The sequence below is a fragment of the Tinamus guttatus genome, unplaced genomic scaffold (assembly GCF_059628265.1).
Source record: "Tinamus guttatus ecotype Peru unplaced genomic scaffold, ASM5962826v1 Tinamus_guttatus_pri_ptg000294l, whole genome shotgun sequence".
Taxonomy (NCBI): domain Eukaryota; kingdom Metazoa; phylum Chordata; class Aves; order Tinamiformes; family Tinamidae; genus Tinamus; species Tinamus guttatus.
In genome coordinates, this window is record NW_028288828.1 from 217,364 (window position 1) to 244,029 (window position 26,666).

A 26,666-nucleotide genomic window follows, 5' to 3' on the forward strand; every position below is an offset into this window, starting at 1 on the left:
TTTACTTCTCCTGTGCTCTCCTTCAATTTTGTAGAAGAGGCTATGCTGTCACAGCTCAAACTATGTCAGAAGTAACGTGTGCTCCTAATAAATTTTCTGCTTTAATCTTAGGACCTGTACGTGGTATGGCATAAGCAATAGTAAAATTAGTTCCAGGAGACTGAATGAATTCCTGTAAAAATATATTCCCCTGACTTTTTGAGGTGCCCAGTGCTTTAAATAGAGGGTCTTACAATTGTTAATTAAGGTAGAAAAAGAGAATGAAAGAATACAGCATTAACTGATCCCAATAATTACTGTTGCTCCTCCACTTGATTTGCTACATGAACATATATCCTAAAATGCGAGGTTTCCATGTACTTTTACATAAAGATCAGCGCTCCTTGCTTAACTATAACTGAACATATCAGAAGAATCCACATTGGTTCTGAGATTATAGTTAAACACTGCCCTAGGGAAGTTACCTATAGCTAACAATTTGCCTAGGAAACTATAATTGACAAATCCCTACAGGAAGCACGGAAGCAACTCTAAACTATCAAGCCAATTTTCTTGTATTTTTAAAGCTTTTATTTTCTGATATTTTCTCTTGATAAAAACACACAATTGATTGCACATTTAAAAGGGCAATGAGGATCCCAGGCTTGGCCTCGATCTGAGGGGAAAGTGCTTGCTTAGCTTTCCTTGCTTTCTTGGCTAATGAGGAGCAGTTTTCTGACTGAAATAATCAGAAATTTGTCATTGACGCAGTCAGAAACAGAACTAAACCCTCAAGTGCTACTTGGGTGCAGCATATATTACTTTAGAATAACTCATTTTAAAGGCATAACTAAGCGGAAATAATAAAAAAGGGTGCCAGAAAGGGTTGCAAGAACTTCACTGTAAGACACTGAGGCTTAAGGAGCGTTCAGGTCAGTAGTGCCCTGAGAAAACCACTGGCAGGGTTATAGGGCAAAATAGGAGTGGGAAGTGCCTTGGAGTGCGAGAGGGTGAACAAAGGAAGGAGTTTGCATGCTGGCAGAGGAGTCCCAAAAAGGAAAACAGTCTGCATTTATGCTGCTGACAGAATATGCAGGGATTATGGAGGAAGCAAATATAAAACATGAGAACAAAGCAGCAAATTGGCAACTCAGCACACAGTAAGCAACCCTGAGCAAAGACAAAGGTTTTACAGAGATTAATACTGCAGGCCTGAAAGCAAAAGCATAGTAGTACTTTTGCAGCACAGAACAGACAGAAGACAGAGACTTATTGCAACATACACAGGCAGATCCTCGACAGCTGGAGTGATCAGTGGTATCAGGAGTAGCCAGGGGACAGAAGAGAAACCTCAGCCCTAAAACCCTTTTGCCTTGGAAAGGGTTAGAGTGAGCAGTAGGAGCAGAAGCCAGATTGCGAGGGGCAAGAAATGGGGCTACTCCTTCTGAGGAGTAGCCAAAGAAGTTTGCATACACTAAAAGACCCGAGAGGAGGGACACAACAACAATGTACGAACAACTGAGATGAAGGACAGAACATCTTTGAAGGGGAAAGAACAGTAATGACAGCAACCATGTAAGGATAGGCCCCAGGACAAGGCTGTGGGCAAGCAGATGAGTATAATTCCAGCAACTATCCAAGATGAATGAGGAAATAAAATCCCAGGCTGAGAATAAACTACATGAACCCAAGTCCCCATGAACGACAGAGTCCGGAGACAAGAGAGAGAACCAGGAGAGAGGAGGACTTTCAGATGGTCAAGGAGGATTGGGTTAGGGTTTATTTAGGCAAACCCATAAATCTATGGGCCCAGATGGGATGCACCCAAGAGTGCTGAGGGAACTGGCGGGGGTTATTGCTCAGACACTCTCCATCATCTTCGAGAGGTCATGGAGAGCGGGGGAGGTGCCGGAGGACTGGAAGAAACCAACATCACTCCAGTCTTCAAAAAGGGCAAGAGGGAGGAGCTGGGAAACTACAGGCCGGTCAGCCTCACCTCTGTCCCTGGAAAGGTGATGGAGCAGCTCATCCTAGAGACCATCTCCAGGCATGTCAAGGAAAAGAAGGTGATCAGGAGTAGTCAGCATGGATTCACCAAGGGAAAGTCATGTCTGATGAACCCGATAGCCTTCTATGATGAGGTGACCAACTGGCTGGACGATGGGAGAGCTGTAGATGTTGTCTACCTCGACTTCAGCAAGGCTTTCGACACAGTCTCCCATAACATCCTCATAGGGAAGCTCAGGAAGCGTGGACTGGACGAGTGGACGGTGAGGTGGATTGAGGACTGGCTGGATGGCAGAGCCCAGAGGGTGGTGATAAATGGGGCCGAGTCTGGTTGGAGGCCTGAGGCCAGTGGTGTCCCACAAGGGTCAGTACTGGGCCCAGTGCTCTTCAACTTGTTCATCAATGACTTCTACGAGGGCACAGAGTGCACCCTCAGCAAGTTTGCAGATGACACCAAACTGGGAGGAGTGGCCGACACTCCTGAGGGTTGTGCTGCCATTCAGAGAGACCTAGACAGGATGGAGAATTGGGCAGGGAGGAACCTCATGAAATTCAACAAGGACAAGTGCAGGGTCCTGCACCTGGGGATGAATAACCCCAGGCACCGGTACAGATTAGGGGTTGACCTGCTGGAAAGCAGCTCCGCAGAGAGGGACTTGGGAGTCCTGGTTGACAACAGGTTAACCATGAGTCAGCAATATGCCCTCGTGGCCAAGAAGGCCAATGGGATCCTGGCCTGCATCAGGAGGAGTGTTGCCAGCAGGTCGAGGGAGGGGATCCTGCCCCTCTACTCAGCTCTGGTGAGGCCGCACCTAGAGTATTGTGGGCAGTTCTGGGCTCCCCAGTACAAGAAGGACATTGAGCTTCTAGAGAGGGTCCGGCGGAGAGCCACAAAGATGATTAAGGGACTGGAGCACCTATCTTATGAGGACAGACTAAGCGAGTTTGGCCTGTTTAGTCTGGAGAAGAGAAGGCTGAGAGGAGACTTGATCAACATGTTCAAGTACCTGAGGGGTGACTGTAGGGAGGATGGGGCCAGGTTCTTCTTGGTGGTGGCCAGTGACAGGATGAGGGATAGCGGGTGTAAGTTGAAACACAGGAAGTTCCACCTCCATATGAGGAAGAACTTCTTTCCTGTGAGGGTGACAGAGCCCTGGAACAGGCTGCCCAGAATGGTTCTGGAGTCTCCTTCTCTGGAGATCTTCCAAACCTGCCTGGATGCCACCCCGTGTCATGTGCTCTAGGTGTCCCTGCTGGAGCAGGGGGGTTGGACTAGATGATCTCTAGAGGTCCCTTCCAACTTCAACCATTCTGTGATTCTGTGAAAGCAGAAAAAGTGAAATAGCAAGAGGCCTTTCTGAAGCACTGGCCACAACAGTGAGTGGCAGAGACAGAGCGGCTGCAGGAGCAACCATATGGGGTGAGCAGTTTTACATTTCAGTTTTACTGTGCATCCTACATGCTTGCTAACTGAAAAATGAAACCTCTTTCTTTTAATTCTTTTAATATAGATTCATTTCCTAAGGCTGCAGATGTGCATTTACCCTTTCTGAAACATAGAGTGGATTCAGTTCCTTACATCAAGACTATCATCTTCCTTCTACCCTTCCATCATGACAAGAGTTTTACATGTCAAAGTCACCCTTGGAACCACAGTTTAAGCAACTTGACTCACTTCTGCCATGTTTTTGACCTGCTATTTGTGACATTACCAGGACATCCCCAAAGGATTACAAACACAAATACAGTGAACAGGACCAGTATTCTGGTAACGCAGGTTGTATTTTTGGAACCACATACCACTGTGTACAAATACCAGCTGCCTTTCTATTATATGAGCCTATGTAAAATTAAGGATGCTGTTGTTTGGAGAAGACTTCAGAGCCAAGTGCCCATTGCTAGGCGGAGTAAGGATGTATATCATTTCGAACGGTGAAGAGTCCTTGTCTTCTGCGCAGAGGTTGTCAACAGTAATTTCTGTGACTGAACCCACCCAGACCTAGGAAAATAAAAGAAAATAAAAGAAAGGAAACTCATGCAAAAGAAAAACAGGGGGAAAAATACAAAGAAAAAGAAAGACTACAGATTTTCACTGTATGTAGCTATAACCCTTCCTTACTGTTCAAATTACTGATCGTGGATTGCAGTGGTTAAAGTTGGAAGATGATTTTCAAAAACAAGACCATGAAATAATACTAGCAAAAACATTCAACAGCAGTTTGGACTTTAGACAGCAGCAACACAAGTGTTCTATTTGTCAGGCACTCTCCAGGTTCTTACAAACATAACAAAAGTGTATTTTGATAACTGAGTCAAGCAATTCCTTTCCAACACATCCACATGATCATTAGTGTCACATCCTTCACAGTGTGCAGGGCATTCAACACGCTCAACTTCCTTTGCAGGAAAAGAAAAAAGAAAAACAGCCTGAGCATAACAATATCTTTAATGCAAATGAAGTTTCTTGTAGCTGGATTATTTTCTTTTTACAATGTGCACCAAAGGCCTTTTTTGCGCGCACTGACCAACTCTGATGTGCCCCATCCAACTGAAGATGAGGGCACCAAAACCTCCAATAGCTGCTTGGGACTTTGCAAGGTCTTGCTTCAAATAAAGAAATTAAAAAAATAACACCAGTATTTGGAAAAATGGTAGAAAACCCACTACATAATGCAAGTAAATATATTTGCATTTTTTTTTTCTTAAACTTAATTCTTTTGAAGAGAGAGAACTGCTACCCGAGTGTCATTCACAACTCACTGGGTATTTTCTGGTTTGGAAGCAGTAAGCAACAGCCTACTTTTCATCTTTACTGTTTTTAGTTAGAATTAATGACAAGCACCAAGACTAACAGGAAACAATATATATCTCCCTTAAAATGAAATAAAGTTCCTAAACATTCAACATATCAGTGTCCATTTCATGCAGTACATTTTTTGGGTATAATCTTTAAAGTCTGCTTTGTTCTTTTCTGTGCTCCTAGGGCCTTAGTGCACTTCTAACAAGTATCTGATAGTAATACCACACCCAAAGGTTAAAGAATATACATGATCCTTGACAAAGGAAGTTATACATCTGCCAAAAATCAAAAACCGATAATCACAGATTTTCCCCTAAGTATCAATGTGACTTTTTAATGAAAACTATGGATGAAATGCTGGCTTTTTAAACAGTCACTGGGATTTTTGCCACAATACTTCAACAGAAAAAGGATTCCAGCCCACATTGTATCATAAAAATCTTTGCCACTGAAAACAAGATACTGTAATGAAGCTATACATGTTTTCTAAGAAAACAAGTTTGAAAAAAAAAAGTTGAGCTGTTTTCTATCACAGAAATGTAGCACAACTTGCAAACAAAAGAAAGTCATTTTCTTCCTTGAAATATGTGTTTCTCTATAATGTAATTACTAGAGAGCTTTGATAGAAGATATCACCTAGGAACACACTGGATGGTAAGTCCAGATGCTGAGTCATGAGTTTAGTGCATATTCCTGTCACCGATGTTCTGAGACTGTTTCAACTCATGTCACTAACACTTGGTTCCGATTATTCTACACAGAGGTGACAAGATCACATACAGAGTACAGGAAAACATAAGAAAGGACTATGCAAATACATTACCACATATAACTCTGGCTAAACTTCCATAAGTTTTAAAAACAATTTATCTTATTAAATGAAAAATTGAGCTTTCCAACCATACCGTCTTTGTTTATGTCTGTTTTTGTAGCACACTAATAAAAAAAATATATTGTGTAAGTACTGCACATGCTGAGATTCTGTGACCTGTAACATGATCTTCAAAGAACGGAGATACATGAGCTGAAAAGGGCTGTAGGGAAGTGGCCACTCAGAATACTGCAAATACTGTACAAATAGCTCATTTTCAATGTCTAGGATCAAGTCCTCCTTGAAGAGCACCATGAAACCTCTCAGTTCCATCTCTATGATGTAGCATTACATTAATTTTGCATTTGCCTAACACTTTTGGCATGGTCCCCAGAAAGGTGTGTGACCCTGCCTGCTGGGAAACCATCCATTCTGCTCCGCTCACAGCTTTCAGCTCGCCTCTCTCTCCTTTTGTGTTACATATCCCATTACATGCTTTATATACTCGGCCATTTTAATAAGGGAATGATTTAAAGGGAAAAAAAATACAACAAAAGCCTCAATGTGTGAGTTTTATTTTGAAAAAAAAAATCATTTTGAAAAAAAATTCTAGTTATAGGAAACTACCACCCTCTTGTGGCAACAAAAGGGTACAGTCACTCAGAGCAGCATTCTCAGATAAAGATATTTCAAAACCATACATAAATAGAACAAGTACGGCCAGGATGGCCAGGACACCAATTTTTCTTTAAAAATCAGATTTCTTCCACCCTCCCCCCCCCCAAAAAATCCTCTCTATAAAACATGCCAAAACAAAACTACAGGAAATAAACCATAAAGTGTTGTATAAATTCACTTACTCAATATATTTATCCCTCAAGCACTCTTTTTCCTAATGGAAATGCTTTGACTTAAATGCAAGGATTCCTAGGACACCTTACAGAAACTCTCTGTTCAGTAAAACTTCCTACATTTCATGTATTACACTAACGTAAATGCTTGAGCATGTTAAAAAAAAAAACTCTTACATTTGACCTGAAGTCCCATGGCAAAGCCCAGTTAACTTCCATATATCCTCACCAAGATCACCAGCCACGAACCACAGATGTTCAAGGGAACCTAGTTCTCAATACCAAGTGGCACGTAGGACCTTGGCTATTCTGAACTCTTTAGATTGAAAGCTGCAAAAATTCTGAGATGCTAAACTTCAGACAGCTCAAATAGTCCTACTGAAGAGGAGAGTGCACAAAATAAAGACATGCATACATTGTAGAACACAGAACTGGATCTCTTCTAAAAAATACAACAAAATCCAAGGTATAAAATAGTAGCATTTTCTTTTTTAAAATAAAGTGTTCTTAATAAGACATCCTGTAGATACCTCAGTTTTCACAGAATTGGTCCCTGTTTTTACACTTTTGTATATTTTGTACATTTCTGACCTTTCAAAAGATAAGGCCTAAAAGAGCTACTGCATTTTTAAAAGCAACATGCAGTTTATTACTCAGCTTTCACTACTAGCCATCCTTGAGGAGGACAAATTGCTTGGCTAGAATGTGAATGTGAGAAAGTATCATCCTACACGGGATTGCTCAGCTCATCTCATCATCTAGCAGGACTAAAAAAACCCCATTTGCTCCGACATATGAGACGTGCAAGGTTGCTCTGAAGAAGGATCATCTTGACACACGCCTCCCAGTACATAACTTGACTATACACACTCTCTAAACACACACGCACACACTATACAGCTTGACTGCTAGCTTTTTTCCTGGACTCACATGAATCCTACTTACCTGTGAATTTTAGAACCCACTCATTGCAAAAACAAGGCCTATTTCCCTGGTCAGCTATTCCTGACCAGGAAAACCACAGCAAATGCATCACCCTGGCAGTGGGTAGGTGGACTGCATGCCCCTCGGGGATACCAGCTTCGCTGGGTTAATCTGCGTTACCCTCGTTCTTGGGAAGTCTGCGCTTCACAGCCAGAACTGTGGAGAACTCAGCACTGCACTGCACAGCTTTGGGTCCCTGAACAGACTGATTCAAAGCCAGGAACACACCAGAAAGGAGACAAAAAAATATCATTTGCTTCTCATCTGCTACAAGATCATCATTACTGCCCGCTGTGCTGCTGTCTATAGGTACCACTGTAATTACTTGCAGCAGGTTTTACTCTATAACACCAACTGCCTGCACAGAGAGTCTGCCAGCCTCTGCATGGGGCAGATATCTAAGAGTTGCAGTGCCCTGTGCTGTGGGAATCTGCAGATTATTACAGGTCGCTGCCATTACCATGAAGCTGCACGCTGCTGCCAGCCTCATGGCTTAGAAATTCTGCCTTTTCTTATATGAAAAGCCTATATACACAACACAAGGCTCTGATCATCACTACAGCAATACGTTTGATGTGCCACCAATTTGCAAACTGCATCATGCAGTACTAGGGATGCTGCAGCCTCTCAGTATCCTGATTATCTTCTTTTGAATATCTACTCCTAAATGTCTTCTCTGTCTAGATGCCTCACAGCTGGTTTACTGCAACCACAGGTTTATCAGCCGACCTGCACCACTTCATTCTGCTTTTCACAGTCACACAGTTGATGTCACATCTCAGAGTGAAAGGCTTTTCAGGTGGGGACTTTTTGGTTTATATGGGTATAGTGTCCAGAATAAATTTGTTCTGGTTACTGTGTGCTACTAGAATACAAATAATCATCCAAAAACAAAGGGAATCCGAAATAGTACAGGAAATAAGAAAACATGTCAGGAGTAACACCACAGGAAGAGATGTGAGAAGAAACCAAGCCTGACTTTTTACAGTATTGGAAGACTAAAAAATAGCTATGGTTATTTATGGTTATTAGGGAAAAAAAAAAAGGCAGTATCAGTTAATAGTCTTTAAAATGTCTTTAGGAATTTGGAGGAGAGGGGAAATTTAACCAAAGCTAGAATTTAACCAAAGCTTCTGTATCTGAATATCCACTGCCACAAGCCAATGCCAGTCTAAAAGACTTCACATGCATCCTTAAGATTAAAAGAAAGCTCAATCAGCCCTCTAGGTAAACTTACAGCCTGCTTTACATTACAACAGCAGAAAGTGTGGGAATCATCGAAAGGAGCAGGGGCTTAAGGTTTAGAACCAGAAGCCATTTTATTGAGCATCAGACCAAACATATTCTCCGAGTATGTGAGCATACACTGTCCACGCGCTGTCCACGCGCTCCCTCCCCCTGCCTCCAGTCAATTCCTTGACTCTATTGCTATCTGGGTCCAATCCTGCTAACGGACAACAGGTAACCAACCAGAGATCGGTGCATCCAGCCTGTGTTTTGGGTTTCTCTATCTGCTAATCTGTGATTCCCAACTTTCACAGTTTCTCACTCCTAACTTTCACCATTCCCACAGCTTCCCACAGTTTCTCACGGTTTCTCAGTTTCCCACATCTCCCCCTTTTTTGTTTTCTAGCACCAGGCATAGTTAAGGACCCAAAATGCAATAGCCAAGGAGTTGGCTTTGGCAACACTGTAAAATCTCCCAACAGTTCAGCAAGTTCTTTCCTTCAACGGTGGTGACTAAATTCACATTCTTCTTTAGAACAGTCGTTATCGTTCTTTCCACTAAGGCACATATCAATTGTATGAGACATAGCAAATACATACAAATATGTATTACAAATATTTGTTTACGAATTAGAAATATTCGTTTGAGTCCGGTTGCCCAGGTGCGCCAAGATTACCCACACATTCTCTCGAGGTTGAAGCAGTGCTGCTGGCATTGCAGTAATCGCTTTGGTTGCAGCAAGTCCATAGAGGATTAGTCCTTCGATGATTGTTGGAACTCTTCCTCAGGATCTTCTCCTCTCTCCGCAGCCGTCGGTGTTGATAATGTGGGCTTTATCCATCGCGCTGGTACCCAACGTTTTGGTCCTGCAACATGAATACAAGCATACCCTTGCCCCCAGGTTATTAGAGGTCCTGGGTCCTCCCATTTTTGCGTGTGTAAGTCTTTATACATTACTTTTGCCTGTGCCTCACTTTGTGGCCCTTTCCTTGACTGATGATGGTGTTCTATTGGGATCAACCCGTGTTCTTCCTGATTTAGAAAATTTAATACATACATTGCCTTATTTAAACGGTCTTGGGGGGGTGTACCCTTCACTCTCCCTTTTTTGTTTTTCTAGCATTCTTTTCAGAGAACCATGAGCATGTTCTACTATAGCTTGGCCTGTGGGGGACTGTGGAATTCCTGTAATGTGCCGGATCCCCCATATCTGGAAAAACATTGCTAACGCGCAAGAACTGTACGCTGGCCCATTATCGGTTTTTATCTGAGTTGGCACCCCAAGCATCGTGAAAGCACTCAAGAAATGTCTCTTTACATCCTCCACGCCTTCCCCGCAGTGAGCAGTAACGACTATCGCACCCGAAAAAGTATCCACAGACACATGGACATACTTTAACCTCCCAAACTCCGGCATGTGTGTTACATCCATCTGCCACAGCTGGCCTGATTGCCATCCTCATGGGTTTGTCCCCACCACAGACGGGATCTGCTGGCAGTCCAGACAGGCTGATATGAGGTCCTGCGCCTGATTCATAGTTAGTCCAAACATGTGCTTCAATGTGCAAGCATTCTGGTGGAAGAACTGGTGTGACAGTTCTGCTTGTTTCATTAAGTTGGGCAGGACTGCAGCAGCTGTCAATCGATCAGCTATGCGATTTCCTTCTGCTATAGGACCAGGCAGCGTCGTGTGCGATCGGATATGGGTGATGAAATACGGTTTCACTCGCTCTTCCAGCTCCCTCTGCAATCGTTGCAAGAGGGAGAAGAGGTGAGGATTTGTGACCTCCTTCAGGCGGGCTCGTTCTATTTGAGCTACCACCCCTGCTACGTAGGCCGAGTCAGATACTACATTCAGTTCTTCTTTGAAGTTCTCGAAGGCCCACCTTATTGCAGCTAATTCCACCACCTGTGGAGATCCTTCCACTACTTCCACATGTTCTTTCCAATCTCCGTCCGTCGTTTTCCAGACTGCGACTGCCTTTCCAGTGGATCCTGACCCATCCGTGAATATGGTCAGGGCATCTGCTATTGGGACCGGACTGAACAATGTTTTTTCTATCAAGTCTGTGACATTGATTGTCAGGGATTGCAGCTGGTCTGTGAAATCCCTGGCTCCCTTAGCAGAGAACGTTAACCTTGAAAAGATTAGAGTGTATCTATGAGATAGGGAGTTCACACAGAGACAGCAGAAAGTTATTAACAAGTTTAAGGAGGTTTGGCCACGGAGCAGAAACTGGCCAAGCTAAGAATCATCCAATCATAACTCTGTCACTAGCTACTGTCCTTTGTAGTCCTCACCAATAAGCAGCAGCCACGACGAGGAGAGCTCGGTATAAATAATGTACCTAAAAAAAATAAAGCGTAGTTTCATAGAATCATAGAATCATAGAATGCTTAGAGTTGGAAGGGACCTCTAGAGATCATCTAGTCCAACCCCCCTGCACATGCAGGGTCACCTAAAGCACGTGGCACAGGACTGCATCCAAGCGGGTTTTGAAGATCTCCAGAGAAGGAGACTACGCAACCTCTCTGAGCAGCCTGCTACAGTGCTCTGTCACCCTCACTGTTAAAAAATTTTTCCTTAAGTTCATGCGGAACTTTTGGTGCTTCAGTTTCTGGCCGTTTCCTCTAGTTCTGTCGGTGACCACCACTGAAAAGAGGCCAGCAACATCCTCCTCACTGCCTCCCCTGAGGTACTTATAGACACTGATCAGATCCCCTCTCAGCCTTCTCTTTTTCAGGCTGAATAGGCCCAGCTCCCTCAGCCTCTCCTCATAGGGCAGATGTTCCAGGCTCCTGATCATCCTTGTGGTCCTGCGCTGGACTCTCTCCAGCAGCTCCACATCCCTCTTGTACTGTGGGGCCCAGAACTGGACACAATACTCCAGATGGGGCCTCACCAGGGCTGAGTAGAGGGGCAGGATCACCTCCCTCGACCTGCTGGAGACGCTCTTCTTAACGCACCCCAGGATGCCATTGGCCTTCTTGGCCACGAGGGCATACTGCTGCCTCATGGTCAACTTGTCGTCCACCATGACGCCCAGGTCCCTCTCTGCAGAGCTGCTCTCCAGAAGGTCAGTCCCCAGCCTGTACTGGTGTCTGGTTCTATCCCTGTTTCTGATGTAACCGCATAGTCTCACAATGCCTCACATATGATATGCCACGAGTGCAACAGTGATGATGCCGTGAAGTCCCCTCCAGTAGCCCAGTCCCACAAGACTGCACCAAACTCGTCCCAAGCCCCTGGATCACATATTGTTGCCTCACTTAAAGCGTCACAATTATCTAATCCCCATTTTAAAAGACAAATCAAATCCCCGGTTTGGATATCCTGACCTCTCCCGGACCTATCTAAAACATGCTGCACAGTCTGCAGCAACTTTTCCTGCTCTTTTGTCACGGATCCCCCCATCGTCCTCGACAGCTAGGCTCCCACTTCCCAGTGCCAGAGCTTCCGAGGCTCGCACTCCCGAGTGCCGGAGCTTCCGAGGCTCGCACTCCCCGGTGGCTCAGAGCTTTGTTACCGTTTATCACTTGCGGCCGCATAGATGTTGTCCTTCGTCCGTCCTGTCAAGTTTTCTCCACCGCACGATCTTCCCCGTTCGCCTATCTTGATCCCTGTTCGGGCGCCATTTGTGGGAATCATCGAAAGGAGCAGGGGCTTAAGGTTTAGGACCAGAAGCCAGAAGCCATTTTATTGAGCATCAGACCAAACTTAGATATTCTCCGAGTATGTGAGCATACACTGTCCACGCGCTGTTCACGAGCCCCCTCCCCCTGCCTCCAGCCAATTACTGCAATAACAGTTACAAATAAAGTCTGGGGCAAACTTTGTTTCCAAAGTTCTGTGTTATTTACTATCACAGTAGAATTGCCTGTCGGTTCCTCACTGTCATCATGAACATAGTAGATCAATTCTTCTTCAACCTCAAAATTAGAATGACCTGAATATAATAGCTGACATTCAAAAAAAAAAGAAAAAAACAAGAGGCATTCATATCCAGTAGATTTCTTGACTCAACCTTTTAGTTTTTATGACCTTTAAGAATTTATTTACACTCATATCTGTCCCTCTATCTCTATTCTGTCTCCACAGCAGCAAATTCTACAGCTCATCTGTGCAATTCTCCCATCTTATATTGCTTTCTTGTTGCAAATCTATGCATCTCGCCCTCTACCTAAAAGAGAAATGAAAAATTCAATCCCACTATATTTACCACAATATTTCTTGGAAACTAAACTGAAAATGGTGAGTATTAGTGGATGGTGACTTATATAGTTTTGTTTCTCAGATTGAAAATTAGTTTATTATACACATATAGTCTCTCTCTGAGCAACCACAAGACCTAAAAGCAAAGTTTTTTCCAATTCCTTGTTCAGTTCATATAATTTTATCCAGGTGGACCTTTCAAGATAAACTCAGAGTCTTCCTTAGGTTTCCAGAGTAGCTAGCGTGACAACTCTGCCTGAGTGCATGTGGCCCCTCAGCCTACTGTGATTATGGCACACTATTCTATGTGACCAGTGTGCACAGGGAAGCATAGCTGGCTATAAAAACCAACCACTCTGCCCACCCCAAGTGCCCGACAGTAAATGCTGCAAAGTCTTCGGTACAAAATAAAGCTCAAACTCGCACATTTTACCACATCCTGTCACCTCCTCACACTGCAGACAAAAATTAGCATTTAACAATACAAACAAAAGAACTACTCATGACTGCAGTAAAGTGGACACCTTACCTGTTTTCTGGTAAATTGGGTTAACTTTACTCCAGGAACGTGAGTGTTTTCAACATATCCATGCTTTGGCTGCTCAACTAAAATAACATCACAGCTGAGTCCTGCAAAATGTCTACTAGAAATTTTTAGATAATCTTCCACCAGGGCTTTCGAACCTCCTTCCAGTACTGTGAAGTTCTGCACTTCCAGTAGAATCATATTGGGGATGATGTCTACAGAGATTCCAATTCCACTCACTGCTTGGACACCGTTGGTCACATCCAGAGAAAAATGATCATTTAGCTAGTTGGAAACTGCCTGCACGTACTGAACGTTGCCCTCATCAATATCTTGCTGTGTGAATGTCAAAACCGGCTTTTGGTCAGAACCAGCAGTTTTTTTTTTTTCTGATGAAAACTTCCAAATGTATCCATGTTCTGGAAGTTCTCTTACTGTGAACACAATCTCAGATGGAGACCTGTTTTCATGAACAACCTTAGAATTAAAAGCATACCACAAAATTGTTTAAACAAAAGCAAGAGAAAGTCTTTAAAGCTCTACTGTTTTGTTTTTCCCACTTTTAACCCTGGGATTGCCTACCTACTTAACTGGCATTCCTTCTTTGGGTCACACAGAATGTCTGCAAATTCCTGATATAATATAGTTCTTTAAGTAGATGTGCTAAATAACATGGCACGGGAGCGTTTTGTAACCGCAAACACGTTTTGCAAGATCTGAACAGCAACATGCTGTGGCATTAATGATCGCCTAAGACCTGTAGATGGGTTCCTAAAGCAAACATTTCCTCATCTGCAATGTGCTGCACAAGCCCCCTCATGGTGATTATTGTAAAGCTAGACATGAAAAATATAGGAAAGGGTTAATCCAATAGATACAACCTATTGTTTGTGAGTTTTGATGGTTATCATGCTTGATGTGTTTAAAATTTTGAATCCAATCCTCAAATAGTGTTACTTGGGCTAGCTCCAAAGTGGAGGAAATGTAACCCTCAGCATTTACCACCAGCTCAACTAACAATGAAACATGAACATCAATATGTACAATTGCCATGACTAAAATACATGAGTGCAACTTCTCCAAATCTTAACTTCCTCAAAAACCAGTCCAAGCCTTTGGTCAGTCTCTCTTTCTTTAATACAGCTGTTTTTCCTTCCTAGCACTGGAAGCTTGCTAGTGTCAGTCTCTCTCCAGAATTCAGCATCTAGCATGCAGACAGGCTAGTTGGGGGAGCAGGGAGAAAGAGTCAGAGAAGAAAAGACAGTTCTGTGGAATTGAGAGATTAATGAATCTGCTATGACTGAGTAAGCATAGGGAAGGTACAGCAAGGTACAACAAGATCTTAGGAAAACAGACAACATCATTAACTTACCTGCATTTTCCCTTACTGATTTTAACTTGTTTTCCTTCTTCAACTAAGAGACTGTTATTGTTCACAATCCTCGGTGGCCCCTGATGACTTTCCAAATACATGTGAACATGCACTCCAGCATCCAGATGGACATCTTTAGCATGGACTGTGAAGTTAAATGTGTCAGTAAGGTTGTTGCTGCCATCATGCCTGTAGACCACATGCCCCTCTCTCAGATCAAGTTGAGTAAAGGAATCAATCAATAGGTCATTTACATATATTCTTCCATATTTTGGGGAAGAGAGGATCTCATATTTAATCTCGTGATCACTTCTAACATCTTGGTTTGTAACAGCACTAAGGTTAGCTGTTGTAATAGTTTCCTCTCTTCCTTTTTGAACCAACAAGTCTGTATTATTTGCCAGCCTAACATAGGGATCTGTGGCACTGACTTCTAGCAGCAAGGATGCATAGTGTTTGCCATCAGTCACAAAAAGAACAAAATGTCCTACGTCTGTGACACGGTGTAGAAACAGGACTTGCTTTTGTTCCAGGGCCTCTTGTGTGAATTGATAGAGTTTGTGAAATGTATCATTGGTTAGCACCAAATCTCCATTGGGAATGCCACGTCTAGTATACAGCAACTGTCCATCATCAAAATCAGAATCGGGATCATGATAGCAAAGATCTGCCAAAGTTAACAATCACTGCCCATTCTTCACTATGTCAAAAACCTTATCTTCTACATGTACTGGTTTCTCATCATTCTCTAGCTGGACAGAAATATTGAAGCTAATTTCGACTGACAAAGTTTCTACTCTTGCATCAGAGTTTATCCATTCTCCTGATTCTTCACTGGAAACTCTGACAAGAAAATAATCAAACACTGTCTCAGAGTCATCATGCACATATATAAGGCACGTATCAATTATATTTTTATTAGTGAAAGTGCTGATATTATCACTACTCTCAAACGAATCTGAAAAATTCACGAGTTTTGATTTTCCATGCTGAGGAAACTTTATAACTTATATTGGAAAGTTTTATTATCCAGTGTTTGCACAAACAATTTTGTGCTTGTTATGAATTCTCCTTCACCTTCAGTAACAGTCAAGCCATTGTTAGTCACAATAACACTTCTGAAATCCGATTTGATGTTGACCATGAATTCATAAAAACTTTATTCCAGATATTTAGTAGAAATTAGGAATCTAAATGAATCCTTGTGTCTTCATGATGCCTGCTGATTAATTCGTATGCTACTTTTTGATCAGCAATGACTTTCTGTCTAAAGGCAGAATCTTTTTTCAAAGGTCGATCATTAAGAAGTATTTGTCCTTTCTCTGGTAGGGAAAGCAATTTAAAATGAAGCTCATCTTCAGGTATGTCTAGATCCACAACTGCAGCATAAAGATTATCCGAATTCAAGTATTTCTTTCTTGATTTTTCAATTTCTAGAGGAGTGTGTTTCAATAAACTGTACCTTAACCAGCTCACTTTGACTGGAAACACATACTCTTCACTGATTCTGTTTCCTATGCTAATCTTGAATTTAAATTGTTCAGTAACATTTTCCGGTTGAATTTCTTTAAAAGTGCTACAGTATCTCACACGGCTGTGCTGAACAGAGCGCTAAGAAAAAGAGCTGACCTGCTTCCATTTCCCTCTTGAAAGCTACCTTTGGACTTCCCCAAACTGAGGCGGTTCTGTGATCTCGTACCATATCTCCAGCTCCTGTAGGATGGCATTTCTTTCAACTGCCAAATGCCTTGTTGTGATCAGAGCTGCAGCATCTTGGAGCAGTTTTATTCCCGAGCTGTTGACAATTTTGTAATCCAAAGGAACTGCCATAACACGTAATATAACAGTATTGCTCACTTTCTCACCATCACTCTCCCTCAGAACAATCCTTGAGTTTTTGACACCTGTGTGGGACAACGAAAATATCGCCTTTTCTTAAGTCCTTGTTAGAAAAAGTAGTAATAGCATTTCCAGGATGCTCTGAATGTTCAAAAAACTCTGCACCTGCATTCAGATTTCCAAGCACTGAAAGACTGAGACTTGCAGAATCTGTATCTGTTGCCGGCTGCTTTCTCCGGTCTCAGCTCGTAACCGTCTCCGGGCTCCAGCAACAAAACGTGTCCACCCAGAGGTTGGGCTCTCCGGGGCCATCCTACCCCACTAGGGGACAAACCACGTAACACCAATATGGTTGGAGTGCTGTTTATTGTTTACTGCTCACTACAGTTATACTCCTTGCGAATGCGGAAGCTTGCTCTGCCACCAATCAGCAACAATGCCACCCCACATGGCTAGGTACTGATTCTTCAAAGTAAGACAGCTGACTCGCCTTAATTTCTGTTAACCCTTTGCTTTCCGTAACATCGCGAGATCTTCCGAGCACCAGGCCCTAAGCCTAAGTTTGGCCAAGTCACCTTATGTCAAGCATGAAGCCATATTGCTATATCTATATAACCGACCACATTTCCCCCTCCCCATGCAAGCGTTTATTCAGTGTCTGCTTCTTGCGTTGCGGAATTAACAGAAATTGTAATATGTGGACGGCTATTAATTGTCTTATACAGCGTAAAGCACAGCTAAGCATCACAGCGCCTACTATTATGATAATACAGAGCATGATTCCTGTCTTAACTATAGATTTTAGCCATCCCCCTAGTCCGAAAACGTCCGTGAGTCCATCCAGACGAAAAAACCCCAGATCCTCCTGTATCTTTTTTGGTGTGATCCATCAGCTGTTGAATTTGCTGATGTATTGCCTTAGAGCGATCGCTGAGGTCCATGCAGCACATTCCTTCAAAGTCTTCACATCCATGCCCATGTGCCAATAACAAGAAGTCTATTGCTGCTCTATTTTGTAGTACAGCATGCTGAACTTGCGAGAGGTCAAGTGCGAGCTCAGAAAGAACCAGGCTGGTTGCATTAGCCTGCTTTACTGCCCAACAGGCCAGAGTGTTGAGGTTTCTTGTGTGTGCGCGCAGCTGCTGCTCCTGGTACAAAAAGAGACGTAAAGAAAGCCTCCCACCAATTCCATAGTTTTACGGTCTCGTCGTACTGTTCTGTCAATACTGCACTACCTGCTTCTTGTCGGGTCCTCACCCGCTGTGTTGCATTTGGGTGAACCCAAGGCATAGCCATACTGACCTGTCCAACTGTGCATGGTCCTCCAATTGTTTTGGTGGGGTGCCCATTCCAAGTTCGGTTACCACAGATGAGGAAATAGCCCAGACATTCTGTTGTTGCACATAGTGACGGTTGTACAATCTTGTATCTTTTCAGGACCCTCCGTCAGTCATCTTGATCATTATTAGAAGGAAGGTTATCATCACTCCAGCGCGCACCTGCACCTTTGGCAGTGGTCTTTTATCTTTTTCTCCTTGTCCGAAATGAGCGCTTATAGGTGTTACTGATTCTTCCCCACGGCAATGGTGATTTATCACATAAAGGGCTTGACTTAAAAGTTTTTGCTGTTCTTTCTGAGGTATGCCACCTGTATATCCTTCCCCCTCCCCAAGCCGAGTTAACTGCTGTTTAAGAGTGCGATGCGCGCGTTCAACAATAGCCTGTCCCTGACTATTGTAAGGGATTCCGTGTTTCAATCGGATGCCCCATTTTTCTGCCCATGCTTGTGTTTGTCTAGATTGAAAGCAAGGGCCGTTATCTGTTTTAATGTGCTCGGGCGAGCCCATGACCGCAAGACATGTGGTTAGATGCCTGCAGACATGTAGGGCCCTTTCGCCGGTCGGCCCACACAAACTTAGAGTAGGTGTCTATGGACATGTAGACATACTTGAGGCATCCAAATTCAGGTACATGGGTGACATCCATTTGCCATAACTCTATCCTTTTTGATTGCTTCACTAAGCGCTTCCATTCGAGTTCGAACACTCTTTTTTGGCTGCATTGCTAAAAATACCCATTCCAGAATGATAAAGCGATGAGTGTAGCGATGATCGTCTTCTCCCCCTTTTTTCTTTTGCCACTGCATGATGAGGGCAAACACCGAGATGGGTTGGAGACGACCATGACACGTATCGGAAGCTCAGGGCATCGCCATCCTGCCCACCGGGTGGAGATGAGCTATCCTAGGCGATGGATGCATTGTTCCTGGATATCGGGGCACATGTTTACATGATTGGCCCGCACACAGTCCTCTCTGCTGCACTGATAAGCTTGTTCACAGGTTCTTCCTCTCCTACTTCTGTGTTCTTGCAGCTGGTGACTTTCCCACGATCTTTTCACCTTGGTCTTAGTCCGGCTCATTGTATCCATCTTCTATCGGGAAGTCTCCATTACTTAGATATGCTCCCACAATTTCCCCTTTTTTCACTGATATGAGTAGGCTATATGGATTCAGGTCTGTCCAGTTGCTTAGAGGAATACCTAACACCAGTGCATCAAATTGATCTGCTGTCCCGCAAAGCCAACAACTCTTAATTTGGGTATAATTAACAATACGCCTAAGAAGAATAACATATCCATTAGTGTTAAAAGTAGCATCAGCTCCTTAATAGCATTAAAAGCAACATTACCTCCTAAAAGCCACAATATACAGCTAATAATAACAGTAACACTTCTTCCTCCCATGTTGTTCTTCTGCAGGCTCACACTTTCCACAGTTAGGGTACCGGTTGCTTGCCTGCTACGTCTGATGTATGCGAGTCTGCTTCCAGCCAAGGTCTCACCCATTTTGCTGGCACCCATCTGGTTCCAGTATCTGTAACAACACAAACATACCCTTTTCCCCAGGTTATTAAGTCCAAAGGTCCTGTCCATTTTCCTGTGTTCCAGTCTCTCAGCATCAACTTACACGGGCCTAATTTTACTTCTGTCAGGGCTCCTTTTAGCCCAGCCCTGTGTTTGACCATCAGAGGGATTAGGCTGTCCTGGGGTAATCTCAAAAAATTTAAAACATATACTGCTCTTGTGCTCTTGCCATTTTTTTTTTTTTTGTAGCTGGCGTTTCAGCATTTGGTTCATATGTTCCACTATGTCATGGTCCTCAGGATGCAATGGTATGGTGAAAAAACAATCTTTTAAATCAATCATTAAGATGTCCCAATCATTTTGGAAGGTTCTCTATTTCCATTTCTATTTATGTTTGCATACCTTCAATTTGGTTTCCTCTCCTTCCAAGGATACAAGTCAGAGTACGGCTCCCAGTCCTCCACTGGTGGTGGGGGGAAACGCTGTAGTCTGAGTTATTCCTGGCTTTCCCGCTTTCAAATTCTGGACTTTCTTGTTGTGCTTATTCAGCCCTCTCTGCTGATATATATTACACAAAAAAGATCTAAAGACCACAGACACAAACAGCACAAACACAATTTCTATTCAGTGGCATGACCTCACGTAGCTGTGCACTCCACTAGTGAGTTCCACTGGTTGTCGGCAGGACACTGAGACTGAACATTCTCTCGAGTTGGCAGATTAGAGGGTTGCTGACAGGCTCCCAACTTGGTGAGCGTCCCTGCAGAGACAATGTGGGTCTCAGTGTTAGGAGTCTCACCCCCCCTCTCTCTGCACTGTCTTGTTTAAGCCCGGTGCATCCTGCCACGTAGGGCCAGTACGTGCCAGCAGGCAGACCAGGGGGGCGGACAAACTCCACCTTCAGTCACATAACCTTCCCTCCTGGCTGCGCAGGTGCGCATGCCAGTAAGTGGTCCCAGCCGTCAGTCTGAGGGTCCTGCCTTTCTCATCTTCCTCCCTCTCGGGTGTTTGACCTTCAAATTAATTTAGAGGATGTTTGCAGTTAAGTTGGCCACAAGCCTGGTCGAGCAGCTGCCTTCAACTGCTTTCGGAGGAGGTCGGCTGTGAGCCTGGCTGAGCAGCCGCCTCCACGCTCCTTATCTCTCAGCCTGGGCAGGCAAACATCTTCTTTCTCAGGGTCTTGGATTCTATTTCGCACAACAGTTTTATGACTCTACGGATCATACAAATTTCCAGCTTTCCACCATACCTCGTGTCAGCATCAATATACAAAGGATACAACACATAATAGAGATGAACATAGCAAATAGAAATAATAGCCCTAATAACGGTTTCTGTCCTCACTTAAAGCATTACAATTCTTCAATCCCCACTTTAAAAGACAGATCAAATTCCTCTGCACCTCCCCCTTGGCTGTTGTCAAGCCCTCAGCAACATAAGTTTCCTTGATCTCATTCGCCTTCTCTTCCCTGGCCCCCCTTTCTCCTTTTTTCAAGGCGATCTAACAAGTCCTGGACCCAGCCAGGCCGTTCTTCAGGCGCGACAGGGGCGGTCCGGAAGCGGGGGCAGACGGTGTAGGCGCTGCAGGTGCAGGCACAGAGGCAGGCACGGGCGGGGGTGGTTAGCGATGGATCTCCAAACACCAGCGGTTTTCGGTGGCGTGGCGGTCCCGGTCCTGAAGTGCTCGCAAAGGCGGACGTGGCTCCAGTGGCCACTTTCCTTTTGGCTTTCACATCGGATTTGAATACTAGGTGGGGCTCGGCTTGGAACCCATTCTCTCTGCACCAGATCGAAAGCTTGCAGAGGGCCTGTTCATCAGTAGCTTGCTCCAGGGATTGCACGAGCCTATTCACAAAATTTCCGTAGGACTTCCACAATCCCTGCTTCACCATCGTAAATGATGGGGCCTTTCATTCTGACGGCACTAAAAACAGCGCCTGCACCATATTTGAATCTAACGGTTCCCATTGAACCCCTCCCCCCTGAATGGTTCGTACTGGAAACACATTATGTTGTAAGCGAATACTATCAAGGGCACATTCTTTAGCTATGAGGCGCCGATTTGTGAGTGGGAGATCTATTTCATTAAGCTTTCCCTTCGTCGCTTTCCCGAGATCTTTCAGGGCCAGTCTTTGGTTTTTCAATTGCTTTTTCTGATCCTGGATTATTTGTTCTGCTTCTCTTAGCAGCTGCTGCAACTTCCTTGCCCATTCCTCCCTCCGATCGGGACTTTTCTGAGTACTAGGCTCAGTTGTACTTCCCTCCTCAACTTCCTCCTCCTCCGAGGAGTCTTCCTCTATGGCTGGCGCTGTAGGACGCCAGGTCCACTTATTTTTCTCTTTATCTTGCAAACCCCCATGAGCTCCAGACGTTGTGGCTGGAGGCGGCGCAGCGGTTAAGGGTTTTTCTAATGGCATTTTTGCCCCTCCCTGATCCTCTTGCTCCTCTGCGAGCTTCGGAAGAATTTGTCCAGGTAGCCAGTCCAGCAACAACTCCCGAATCCGTTTTTCTTGATCCTCCCTAGACTTTCCCTGTGATTTACGATCCTTTCTCTTTCCCAACTCCCGTAGTTCTTCCCACGGATACATAGATGGCGGATTACGCAGCTCTCGCTCATGGCACTCCTCCTCCCCACCGAGGGCCCTTTCGGTGGGAAAGGCAGCAACCGACCCTTCCGCTACCTCCTCGGTCTTTTCGTCCTCCATCTCAGACAGGACAGCAAAAGGATCAGAGTTCCCAGACTGCCCGTGGGAGTTAGGACCCAGAAATGTTCGCACTGCACGCCAGCCCTCCCGGTCCTCCCTGGCAAGCTCTAGGATAGCTAGAATCTTCCCGAATACGGCTAGCTCTTCTGCCTTTCCAGCCATAGCCCGTTGCGTTAGTTCTGCTTTAATTTTATCCCAATTCTCCTCCTTAAATATATGTATGTGGGAGTCAACCACTTCCCGCCTGATTAAAGTATCCAGGCACCCTCTTATGGCAACCGACTTGATACAAATCCTATATTCTTTGCCTAGGGTCTTCATCACCTTCACTGCGGTCTCCATGCTGCCTGCAGCGTCCTCCTCCGCATGGCTAGGTACTGATTCTTCAAAGTAAGACAGCTGACTCGCCTTAATTTCTGTTAACCCTTTGCTTTCCGTAACATCGTGAGATCTTCTGAGCGCCAGGCCCTAAGCCTAAGTTTGGCCAAGTCAGCTTATGTCAAGCACGAAGCCATATTGCTATATCTATATAACCGACCACATGTATCCCTGTCTAGAACTTTTATTATATCACTGGTCAAACGTTTCTTTGAGTTCTCCAACAGAACTAGTAAGTTCCCCTCAGGAAGTGTGATCTCAGGAGCATCATTTACTGGAGTGACAGTAATGCTAAAACACATGCTGCTCATTATCTTGCAAATATGGAAGCACAGTTTCTTCACTGCTGGTAGAAATGGAGAAAGTAAAATAATCATAAGTATTCTCAGAGCCATCATGGATATAAAGAATCTTTCCTTGTCACGGGTTCTGCATCATAAATGACTTTACCTTCTGTGCTGGTTCAGCATCTAATTTCAAGTCCCCATGACTGGGTGGTTCCTTTATTTCAAAAAGGATTTGTGATTGATGAATCCCTGGATTTTGAAAGTCTAAGCCAACTTTAATATGTTTAGATTTGAGTGAAGCTTGCCCACCCTCTAGCACAGTCAAGTTATTTAGAACGAAAAGGTGGCTTTTATCTTCCTTGCCCAGGGAAAGGGAGCTTTCAGGGGAGATGACAAATGTTGGAGCTGCTTTCACATTAGGATTCCTTATAGCTGTCTTTAAAGAAAGGTTTGTATTAAAAGTGTTTTTCATTTCACATCCAGCTGAAATATCCTTTGTAACCAGAACATTCTTCAATGATTTCCTTTCTGAACTGGCTTTCAGGTCTCTTAAGCAACCTTTGAAGGACCCTCTGGCATACTTCCCAGACACTGAGGTTAGCCCTAATTTAACCACTTCTGATCGTATGCTGTCATCTATACCACCTACAAAGAGAGGCCCCTTCAGAAGTGGCAGATGGCTATGGGGAGGCAACAGTGTTTTCACAGTGTCTTCATCCAATGTCAGCTGCGCATATTCTGCAGTAAATTGCAGTTCAATATAGTGCCAGTGACTGTCATTGACTTATGAGAGGAAAGCTGTGTTCTACTCTGATGATTTCCAACAGAGGCCTTAATTAATCCATCTTCCATTTCCATTGCAATGAAATCTCCTCCTTGTCCTGAATGATAAAGCTGTGGGCCACATGGAGCTGAAGTTTGCAGTTTATACTCCAAGACTCCCTCATCATCAATGTTCCACAGTGGGAAAGAAACATAATATCTGGAACTGAAGAAACTGATGGGCTCATCTTCACCTGCAAAGAACTCATCACTGCATCCCACTGAAACTTCATGGACATTTTTAAAGCCAGAGGAAGGCCTAAGGGACATCAGAATATGTAGCTGATTAAATGTCACATCATCAATACATCCTCGGAAACTGGGCAGTGCTCCATCAAGATAAGGAACATCCAGTTTATTAGCACCACCGATGTAGAATCCATTATCGATATTTAGTTCATGCAGAATTCCAGACATTTTTGCACTAGTTCTGTCATGTTTATCAATTACCAGTGTGATATTATCAAGTTCATGGTGTAGTTCAACCAGGTGCCAAGCTAAATCATTCAGCTGAGAACTTTGCTGAGAATGCAGTACTTCTTCCCCAACTCCAAAGTTAATCCTCAAGAGACAGAATTTTAACTATGAAAATCCAAAGCTGTATTTTTGACAATCAGATATAGTCTATTAACTTTCAGAATTTTTTTCTATTAATCATATAACTTACAAAATACCTTTTTTAAATAAAATCACATTAAAATTTTGTATAGGTTTACTTGCCATTCCAAATTTGACTTGATTAGCTGCAGAAGTCTCTCCAGCTCTGCTAGGATCAATAATTTCTAAGAACCCAGGTGACAATCATGTTCCTAGAAAAACTTACCTTGAAAGCTCTTACTTGGATCAAAACAGTTTCTGAGACGCTAACATCATCAAATCCAAAACTTAGTCCTTACAAAGCATAAACTTCATGCTTTAAATGGAATAATCTTGACCTTATGTTGCCTGACATTGGCAATCGACTCCGTCCGCCGAGGCGGCCAGGCACGTCCCACCCGTGCCTGGGCCAGAGAGCACAGACACCAATATGAGGATGCTGCAAATGGCGTTTAATATACGCAGGCTGGATCTTATAAAGGTAGCGAAGGCGGAAGCATGCCTATATAGCCAATAAGCGTTGCTCTTTACCTAATATGGCATATGCCTTAGTTCCCTATTCTTCCCGTACATCGCGAGATCTTCCGAGCGCCGTACCCTACATCTCCCCCCCCCCATGTTAATCTAAATATCCTAAATATCACTACTTTGAACAAGCTGCTAATAGCATACATTGTGACTGCCTTGTTTCTGTGAGCGTCGTAGCTGATGCAATACATAGTGGATTATACATGACAAAATAGGCATGCTGCAAAAGACACCAATCAATACCATAATGATAATCAACCCAAGCTTCCATAATCAATTCAATTGAGCCAGGATAGTAATCATGTCCAGATACTGTTGCCTATGTTCTCAAGCCATCTCCAGTTTCCTGGGTTACGTCTTATCATCTGTAGCAGATCTGATCCTACGTTTTGAATGTCCTCCGACCTCTTGCCGATCTTCTCGTAGTCTTCTGTGGTCAGGCAACAAAATTTTAGGTTTTTGAATGTTCTGGACCGGCCTGCCCCCACCTGGAGAATCTCGAAGATTACGTTGATGGCCTCGTGATGTGCTTTGAGTATCTTGTTGACATCCCTAAAACCTGCCGCTATCTGTTGAGACAATGTGTTTACTGCTTTATTCGTCCACAACAAGTGACAGGTAGAGCTTTGAATTTTGTATAGCCCTGTTGATCCTAAAATCGGGCCGAGGCAAGTAATATTAGCATTCACCAGGACGAGGAATGGTGCCTCGCTCATATTACCCGGTAAAAAGACACCAGGTGACATGGGGGCAAAAAATTTTACAAGGGTTGGGGGTATTTTGTCTGGTGGTAGGTATGCAGCAGCCAGCAAGCATAGCGCGCTAGAGCAGGAAACGTTTCAGGTGGGGAGAATTATAGTACCGTTCGTCCATCTTGTAGCTGAGTGTCTAAACAAGTCTTCGGGTATAATCCACTCCCTGTTTCCTTCATCATCCCCGCAGCTAAATCTTCCCACACCTCTGTCTATATTTATTGTGTTATAACTTTCACAGGTGGCAGAGGGGTCTGATGTAATCTTTCTCTCCCATTTCTGAGCCTTCTGAGTGACTATCTCTAGGTACCCTGTGAAATTCACATGATGGGAGCGGTATGTCACATTAACATATGACCCATATGGTGACCATGATTCCCCATACACTGTCCCACTAGGCAGTATTGTGAGATTTGCTGCTCTTCGTGCCATTAATTTGCATAAAGCGTTATCTGTTAGCGAAGCCGCAAAACTTACAAAAGCAAAGCATGTTAGTGAATTGTGTGGAAGGAGCGTTTGTAGAAGAATTGTTTGAAAGCAGGAACTGAGAGGAAAACTAGGGCCTCACATAGCTCTGGCATTACAGAGGCCTGCTTGGGGTGCTACACAGTTGCCACTTCTAGGATGGTTGGTACGCACGGACTCTGCTCCTCCACGGTTCCCTGGGCAACGCAATCTGCCCTCCGCGCAGCTGCGAAAGGGAGTAACGGAGGACGGAGCGGGGTGAAAGCTCCACGGCCAAACTCTGTTGCACTCCCTTTGCTGGGCTGCTGATAAGCTGCACAGTGGCTGTCTAATGAGAGATATACGATAACATGTCCGGTGCTGTGCCAGCAAAAGTGGCAAATGATGAACTTTGCTTAAACTTTGCTCATTATAATGTGAAAACCGTACCTCCATCTCAGAAGTTACCCGCCTCCGAGGTACGACCACCCCTCACTGAGCATGCGCTTTAGATTTTCGGTTGACTGTACCTTTAAATGAAAGCGAGAAACTTTTCCACCAATCAACAACAATATTAAGTATGACTTTAGTCACTCAAGCTCCACCTGAATGTAAAGAAAGTATAAAAGGTGAACTAAGGATGAAAAGTCTGGAGGGAAGAATTCATCGTAACTCCTG

At 43.9% G+C, this 26,666-nt stretch overlaps 1 pseudogene across 1 annotated transcript in view; it reads right to left on the minus strand.

Annotated features, from left to right (window-relative positions):
• The window catches only part of LOC104580564 (chondroitin sulfate proteoglycan 4-like), a 109,522-nt pseudogene that overhangs the window by 75,329 nt on the left and 7,527 nt on the right, over nucleotides 1-26,666 (minus strand). The window contains exons 4-9 of the transcript XR_015913565.1: nucleotides 22,722-24,249; nucleotides 14,768-16,820; nucleotides 13,403-13,876; nucleotides 12,408-12,590; nucleotides 10,138-10,569; nucleotides 3,787-3,985 (exon numbers count right to left, since the gene is read on the minus strand). The product of XR_015913565.1 is annotated as a chondroitin sulfate proteoglycan 4-like (transcript). The remainder of the gene's footprint in view (nucleotides 1-3,786; nucleotides 3,986-10,137; nucleotides 10,570-12,407; nucleotides 12,591-13,402; nucleotides 13,877-14,767; nucleotides 16,821-22,721; nucleotides 24,250-26,666) is intronic.